Source organism: Rousettus aegyptiacus, unplaced genomic scaffold (assembly GCF_014176215.1).
Source record: "Rousettus aegyptiacus isolate mRouAeg1 unplaced genomic scaffold, mRouAeg1.p scaffold_m13_p_10, whole genome shotgun sequence".
Taxonomy (NCBI): Eukaryota; Metazoa; Chordata; class Mammalia; order Chiroptera; family Pteropodidae; genus Rousettus; species Rousettus aegyptiacus.
The window spans coordinates 32,398,232-32,407,249 of NW_023416285.1; the positions used below are offsets into that span (position 1 = coordinate 32,398,232).

General features: G+C 39.7%; 1 long non-coding RNA gene across 2 annotated transcripts in view; it reads left to right on the forward strand.

Annotated features, from left to right (window-relative positions):
* The window catches only part of LOC118608663, a 28,827-nt gene extending 24,212 nt beyond the window's left edge, over positions 1–4,615 (forward strand). For both annotated transcript variants that reach the window (XR_004953075.1, XR_004953074.1), the window contains exon 3: positions 3,385–4,615. This is a non-coding gene — a long non-coding RNA (uncharacterized LOC118608663). The remainder of the gene's footprint in view (positions 1–3,384) is intronic.
* The last annotated feature ends 4,403 nt before the right edge of the window (positions 4,616–9,018 follow it).

The window sequence follows — 9,018 nt, forward strand, 5'->3', positions numbered from 1 at the left end:
GTATGTATATATATATACACACACACATCCTGTTGCTTCTGTTTCTCTCAAAATTCTCAGTTATAATCCTGCTACGGCTGAATCGTTAGATTGAGTGATGATCCTGTGGCATCCTACTGCTGGGAAATAAATGTAATAAAGCTGTATAAAACACTTTCTAGCTGTGGATGAAAGGAGAGTATAATCCTTAATTATTAACAAGGATATCTACCTCTTCAGGAATATTAAGTATTTTATTATTAACCTTCTTTTCCAAGAGGAAGCCACTTTAACAGTGCATCAGATCTGTGATTTCCTTTGGATCTTTAAGCATGATGATATGGGAAATGTTGACTATCTCTAGTTTGCTTTAATTCATTGAAGATGATGGAGAGTAAGCCAGATAAGACAACCACCATTTCTTGGTAAGCCACTGTCACCACTGTGGTCACTTAAAGTGTTAGGGAGTGATTCTGTATTAGTTCCCATGGTTGCTACAACAAATGACCACAAACTTAAAAAACAGAAATCTTTTCTCTCAGTTCTTTGGGCCAGAAATCCAAAACCAATCTCACTAAGGCTAAATCAGGGTGTTAGCAGGTTCATGCTCTCTCCAGATGCTCTAAGGGACAATCCATTTCTTGTGTCTTTTGCTTCTGGCAGCTGCTGTCATTCTTTGACTTGTGGCCACGTCTCTCTAATTTGTACCTCCCTAGCCATGTTAGTTGTCATTTCTCTTTAGTTGCCTTTAATCTGGAATAGTTTTTAAGTCTTCCCTTGACTATCATGACTGTGAGAATTTTGAAGATCACAGGCTATCCCTCCGTTTGGGTTGTCTGTGCTTCCTCATGAGTAGATCCAGTTATGTCTCTTTGGCGGGGACATCATGCACGTGGTGATGTGTGGCTCGCTGCAGTCTTTCAGTGCACACATTTCACTTTGTTCCATTACTGGTGATGGCAGCCAGGCTTCTCCAATATAAATTTACTATTTTCCTTAATAATTGATGAGTATATTGAGAGCGGTACTTTGAGATTATGTAAATGTCCTGTTCCTTGTCAAACTTTCAATTTCTCTGTCTGTCTAAATATTTATATATATTGGATTCCTATGTTGTTTCATGGATTTGACTTAATTACTCTCATTATTTATTTTGATGCTCTAATTGTCTCAGAATTAGCCAGTGGGAGCCTCTTCAAACAGGCTTCTGTTTCCTTTTGAGTACTTCCTTAGTTATGGTAGAACAAGATGTTCCAGGCTCATCTTTTACTTTCCCTGTCTGAGCTCTAGAATCAGCTGTTTTCCCAAACATCCCTGATTCCTTTAGTAGAGAATGGTGTTTAGAAACCAAGACCTAAGTGCTAGGTGTGGTCATTTTCATTGGGGAGTTGATACTCCCAGGTCCTTTCAGAGGAGAGAACTAGCTAATATATATATATATATATATATATATATATATATATATATATATACACACACACACACACACACACATGTAATACACACACATGTTTACAATTATGTTTATTTGTTTATCTATCTACATATATTGAAAATCATGCATTTGTATTAATAGCTTCAATTCCAATCCAACAAAATAGGGTTCAATATAATTTTCTCCCTTTCCATGTTTATAATTCCTTTCTCTGATAGTGAGAAACTATATCCGTAATATATTTATTTGATCAAGTCTCCTCACCTTACTCAGGCTCTGATGCCAGGCTCTGGGCCACTACCACTCTTCTTCACACCTTTACCAAGCAGTTACCTTCCCTGGCCCCTCATAATGGCTTTTTGATTGAATTGTTCAGGAAGGAAAGGGAAGGGAAGCAAAAGAGGAAGAGAAAAATTCAATTTAGCCAATTTTTATTGAATGTGTACTGTGGGCAAAAGATTATGCTAGCTGCTGTTGGGATACAAAGAAAAATAAGATGCATTAGACCTTATAGGTTTAGCAGACAGCTGGGCTAGGTTGTACTACAATAACAAATGACTCCCAAATTGCAGGGACTTAAGACCAAAAAGGTTTATTTCTTGCTTGTGTTTTATGTCCTTCATGTCTCTGCTCTATGTTGTCTTTATTCTAGGACCCAAGCTAAAGGAACAAATCATTTCTGGAATCATTTCTGGAATGTGATGGTCTCGTAGTAGAGGAACAAATAAGATGATATAACCACCTGATGGGTCTTAAAGCTTCTGATTGGAAATGGCCTTTGTCACTTCTGCTCACATTTCACTGGCCAATGCAAATTATAGGACCAAATTTGACGTTATTGGGGCAAAGTGTTACAATCCTTCTACAGAGAGAGGAGGTGAATATTTGAAAAAAATAATGCAAAAAAAAATCATATAGATCTACAAAGGAAACAGACACAGGTAGACATAACTAGTAGGCATGGTAGGGTAGAGAAAAAATGCACACTTAACCCCACTTAACCCAATTCTGCTGTAGGATGGGCAGAAAAAATATGACAGACTGAAGGGTATGGCCCTAGTGCTGCCAAGACATTTTATGGTCTTGAAGAGAGGAAGATTTTAGGCCAAAGCGAGAAATAGATAAAAATGATAATAAAGAGTCTTGCCTGAGTGGGACAGAGAAAATAAAGCTACACATTCTGTAAGACTTAGAGAAGGAACGTACTAGAATATGTCACATTCCTAAGGAAGTAGGTGTTCAAGTTAATAATTAAGATTTGCACTCTCCTTTCACCCACAGCCCTAAAGGGTTTTGCAGAGCTTTATCCTATTCATTTCCCAACAGTGGAATCCTACAATGGCATTTCTTGGACTAATAATTCATTTGTAACAGGAGAAAAAACCTGCTATCACTGGTCTGGATATACAGATAGAATAAAAAATTATATTTCAAAATTTTCCTAGTCTAATGGTTGAGAAATGATATCTCGGTATAGTTTTAAATCATATTTCACTTATTATGAATGAGAATGAGCATCTGTTATGTTTCCATGTCTCTATTTCCATTCCAGTGGGCTGATTTTGTTCATACCTACTGTGCTGATTTTTCTCTTAGGTTTTGGGTCTTTTTCTAATCGATTTCTAAGAAAGGTTGAGAAGGATTTTATTGGTCAGGACTGAGACGAGGAATTCTGTGGGAACTGTGCTCAGTGCTGGGGTGGGGGGCGGGGGCGGGGGAGACACAGTCCTGGGATTGTATATCTCCCAGTTTGTGGGAAGATGTCTAGATTATGGCAAGTGAAAAGACTCACCAGTTTCAAGTATCTGGGAAATAGTAACCAGTTCCGGGGGTGGGGCTCGGGTTCCTGCTGGGCCTTGGCAGAAGCACATTCCCATCCTAAGCAGAGAAGTTCTGAGTGTCTTAGGTTGGGCTCCCTAGAAGCAGACTAATATGTGGATTTTTTTTTCAAGCATTTTTTTTTTTTTCAGAGTCTACTTGGAAGCTGAGTGAGAGAAGCAGGACAGGTCACAGGAGGAAAACTAAGAAAGTATGTGGTCTCTGCAGGAGATAAGCCTCAGCCTGGCCCCATGGGGAAGCTTCAGAGCATAAACTGCACCATAGAGCTGGCTGTTCCTTTTTGGAGAGAAGCCGTTTGCCTTCGTACTCCGTGTTGGTAAATCATTGACTAAGGTCGGGGGAAGACATAGCTTCCAGGTCAAGATGGCTTTGACCGAGGGCAGTTCTCTGGAGCAGAGGGCAGCTGTGTGTCATTAGCAGCCACCACTCATAGCAGCTGAGGGGCAGGTGCACCAGCCCTAAAGGAAATCTTGGCAGGACACCAACTTTCACTACATTTAGTAGGATCCGGAGTTCCCCCAAGAATCCTTCAGGATCTGCCAGTGTACAAGGCCAACTGTGCACTCGAGCGTCCTCTGAAAATGTCCCCAAATAGCAAATGAAAAGGCTTTCAACAAAAGCTAATGGGTATAGTCCAGAAACATAATTGTGAAACTCATGAATCAGAGCTTGACTTGTAGTCGCATTGTCTAGGAAAATCATTTTCTATATTGAGCAAGACACTTTGCTGGTACCCAAGTGTTAGTTTATGAACATTTGATTATTCTTGCGTCCCAGCTGCAAAATGCCAGAAGATTGACTCTTCAAATGTATCATTTTGTTACAGGCAGTAATGGTGGTGGCAGAATTTAGTCCAAGCAAATATTTATAATTGGCAATGAATGTGCAAGCAGGATGCTAATGAATGGATGTGCTGATTATTTTCCCCTGCCACAAACATCAGCTCTTGTTTGGTTTAACTGTCAAACTGACACTATAGATTAGAAATGACAGAATCCTGGCAAAGATCCACAGTCAGGAAGAATATTAAGAAAATTTACAAATTGTATAAATTTTGATACTTCTGTTTCCAAATTTAAATTGTTTGTGGGTGTTAGCAAAAGGTTTATGGCTTAATTACAAGCATAACTGGAAACATTTAGATTTACAAGTACATTTTGATTTCTGAAATCTTTCATTTCAGAACAGGAAGCCAAGCTGATGACATACTCTTGAATTCAGGTGGATATCTTTAACTACACAGTGCACATTGAAATTAGACATATACATAAAACAAATATGAACAAATTTTGTTCTTTTTAGTTGTTCTTGCTACAAACACTATTATTCAGTTTTTTATTAAAACATAAGATGGGTCTTTACATACTTGCATATATATATTGGGCTTCTTGTTAACATCGTTCTGTATATTCATAGTGGTCTTGGTTTGTGGCATTATTATTCATGAAGTGATCACTCCTTCCACCAGAGTCATGTTGATGGCTTTACTTTGTGATGATTTTTGTATCTGAACCTATCAGCTGCTGAGTCTGCCTTTCCCTTCAGAGTATGCATTAGCTCTTACTGACAAGGCCCCAAATGCCCAGGTGTGGGGTGTGCTATCCAAGCAGAAGTGTCTCTCACAGCTATGGCATGTCAGACATACCCTGAGCCTAGCCTGTACCTTGCAGGTGCCTTGGTGAACACGAACATCTTGACCTGCTTGTTTTGTAGGTTGTCTCTTTATATATCAGTGGGCCAGTGAATGCCAAGGAAGCAGGTGTGGTGACACAGCATGCAATAGGGTGGATTGGAAGAAGTGACATTCTGTGGAGTATTGTTTCTCCAACAAATCTTCCCTGTCCCCATTTGGGCCTCCTTCAACTCAGCAGCAGGACTCATCTTAAGGCTTTTTAAAAGCTTCATTATCAAAAATAAGAAGGAATCAGAAAAGACAAGCACCTGTGTTCGCTAATTGGGTAAAGTGGGCTTGAATCCCAGCTTTTCCTAGATGAATAGCTTTACAGGGATATGTGTACCTTACTGTTTTCAATCTCTGACGTAGCAGTGCAGTTTTGCTTTGAGATAAAGGGCACTGCCTCCTTTTTCACTTGCCATGTGTTTTTCTCTAGGGAATCAGAAAAAACAGTGGTAGGTGACTTCACATCATGGCAACTCAAGGCTCATTTATTGAGAACTTATTATATGCCAGACATTGTGCTAAGGAAAACACATATGCTATCTTTTCAAGTCCTACCAACCACCCAGTGTTATACTAAAGGTACTAAGAGTAAGTAACTTTATTACCCTTATTTTGCTGTCAAGAAAACGGAACCTTGAAGAGTTTAAATAAATTTGCCGTGATCACAGTTAGCAATAGGGGAGCTAGACTTTCTACCACAACCCATCAAAACCCATGTCTTACCTACTAGGCTAAACTGCCTCCAGGGCTAATGCTTGCATGTTCGGCAACAGCCTGACTCTCTACTGGTGTGTGCAGCATAGATGAGTTCCTGTATTTACAGTTAACTTGCAACCTATCCTGGATAGAGGAGTAATTAAGGGTATGGGTTTTTAATAATTTTTAATCCTAGCCTCTTGGATTGACATATTTATTCAGGTGAGTTTCTCTGATTGCTTTAACCAAACAAAGATGTTCTGGACTTATCACTATTGTCTTTTGCTCCAAAAATTCAGGCTGTTGTCAGATCCTGCTGCTTTCACTTTCTCAGCTCCTTGAATCAGCTCTTAATCCCTGCCACATAATTGTAGACAAAGCTCAGATCAGGCCGTGTCCTCAGACTTCTTGTCCCCGTATCTTTCCATAAAAGCCTGTGATAAAATCCTTCTAGAGCTGTTCTCTCCATCTTTCATGGCAAACATGCTCTTTTACTGTGGGACTTGATGGTTATTCTCCACTAAGTGGAAATTAGAGTCCTAGTGTTTTGCTCTTCTTTTCCATGTCACAAAGAACAGGTTGCTTTGCTTATCTTCTTTGTCTGTCCTGCCCAGGTCCACTTCTCACCACTTCCACCATTACTACCCTATTCTAGGTTATTTGTCTCTTTAGTGCAATGGCTTGTAACTGGCCTTTCTGCCTCTACTCTTATTCCTTGTATCAGCTATCTATTGCTGTATAACAATGTATTCCTCAACATAATGACTTAAAAACAATGGACATATATCACCACACAATTTTTGTGGGTCAGGAAACTGAGAGCAGCTTAGCTGGGTTCCTCTGGCTCAAAGTTTCTCGAGACATTGCCATCCACCTGTTGGTCAGGACTGGTTGTCTCAAGATTTGACTGGGACAAACGGATCCACTTACAGTCAGCACGTGACTGTCACAGGCTTCAGCTTCTCATGGCTTTGGACCACAGGCCTCAGTTCCTTGTCACATCATGCGGACTTCTTTATAAGGTGGTTCACAGTATGGCAGTTAGCAATGAGTGACTCTCAGAATGAGTGACCTGAGAGAGAGAGAGAGAGGGAGAGAATGTTCAGGATGAAAGTTGGTCTTTTTGTAGTGACATCTCATTTCTTCTGTCATATTCTGTTCATTATAAGTGAGTCAATACATGCAGCCCATACTCAAGGGTAGGCATTATAGAAGGGCAGGAACACAGAAAGTGGGGATCAATGGGAGCCATCTTAGAGTCAGCCTATCACATACCCTATAGTCTACTACCCACCCAGCTGCCAGAGACATCATTTAAAAAAACTTTTGAGATAATTATAGATTCCAAAGATGACATTTTAAAATATAAATCAGATCATGTTACTCACCTGATCAAAACCTTTCAATGGCTTCCCAATATCCAAAGTCCTTATAACCAACAAGGCCCTTCATGGATCTTAACTGTTTTTCTGTCCCCTTTCCTTTCGTTCAATTTTCCCTTTTGCTTCCTGTACCTTTCCTAGATAGGCATTCACTATTTCCACCAAATCTACTCCCATCTCATGGAGTTTGCTGTTCCCTCTGCACTGGACTCTCTTTCTGTGATAACCACAGGCTTCATTCAGGCCTCTTTGGTAGTGGCCCCTCCTCGGATACCCTCCCTGGCCATTCTAACTAATGTACCCCTTGTTAGTTTCTACTCTCTTTGGGTTATCTTCTTTCCATGTCACATATCACTTATCTGACCTTGTATATTTCTGTATCATCTGGCAGAATATTAAACTCCTTGAGGGCCAGGATTTGTTTTGGCTTTTATATTTGCTTATATCCTCAGTGCCTGGGACCATGCCTTGATGATGATTATACTCTGTCCCACTGGATCGAATCATGTGGAAGCAGTAAACAAAATCCATACCACGAAAAACCAAAGGAGAAATAAAATGAGTTTTACAATGTCCTTATCCTGTGCGCCACATACCATCTTATGCCCTTTGGAGTGGCAGTTCAGTCATTTCAGTTCACCAATATCGACAAGGAGTTTTTATCATCAAGAAGTTTGAATTCGAGCACAATCCTGGTAGCACACTGCAAACCCGCAAAGAGCCCAAATGGCAACTTTGTGGAAAGACTGTATTCAATCTCATTCATTTTTGAATGTGAACACAGTAACCATTTTCTTGGGAGCTCTTTAGTGAGGTATGAAGCACTTTTTGATGACTAAGAGAGAAGTTGAATGTGGGCTGATTACGATATCATCTGGGGCAACACGGAATAGAAGGTTGGTTTTGTAAGCATTTCTTGCAATTCTAACCTCCTACACAGTGATGGGAGGAAAGCCCGAGGCTAAATGATTGATTCTGTTGCCTTTACTTTGTAATAAAATATCAAGTATATTTTTAATGGAAAGTTTCTCTTATCCTTTTTGTATGCCAGACTTTTATTCTGGACTCAGTAACTTGTGAAAAAATGCTTGAGGCTCATACAAGGAATGGTGAAGGAGATATACAGGTATCTCCCATTTTTTGAAAGTTCAAATTCAAGCCACTTTGCTTTTGCTAAAGTCCTACATTAGTACCTCTTTTCTCTAACTGAAAGAAATCCAAAGAAGATTTTCACTGGTATGGAAAAAAGGTGAAAAGCAAAAATTGTGTTCAGCGTTTGTCTTACAGGAGCCATTACAGAGGCAGCATACCCTCCAAGCAGCAAGGCCAGGCTGCTGGCGCGAACCACACTCAATATCAAGCCCCATAGCCCTGAACTGCGTCTGTGAGCTTCTGTGCTTTATCTCCATTTATTTTATGCATCCGTTAGCAAGATGTGTCCTAAGGTATCAGAAAAGCTTAAGAGAGTTTTTAAGGGTGTCACATTTAGTATAAAACTGTATATAATTAAGCATTATCATCATGGTGAATGACATAAAGACACTGTGCATTTGTTGAATTTTGGGTCTGGGAATGCTCAAAAATTCTTCCATATATCAATGGTAAATGCTTTTTCCTTTTACATCATTTCAGCTTATGAAAGTTTTTATAAGAATGTCTACTTTCAGATAGCAGTGGAAACCTGGACTGTGTGTGTGTGTGTGTGTGTGTGTGTGTGTGTGTGTGTGTGTGTGTGTTATCATAGTGTGGTGAGAAAAGGATTTGGTTCTCTGTGTTAAAAGAACAGCACTTGCTTTGTGCACATTTCAGCTAAGAACTTGACGGGAATGGGAGAGAAGTCTCTGGCTGTTGTAGTGTTATGGGGTTTTTCTTTCTTTAAAACATCAGCATCTCTTATGTAATCCCTGGACTATTTTTACTGAGTAGCACTTGAATGTCAGAAGAGTCCTTTAGAATAATCTCTGTGGAACAAATTTTGTGTCAGCATCTTTATTTTCTGTATGGCA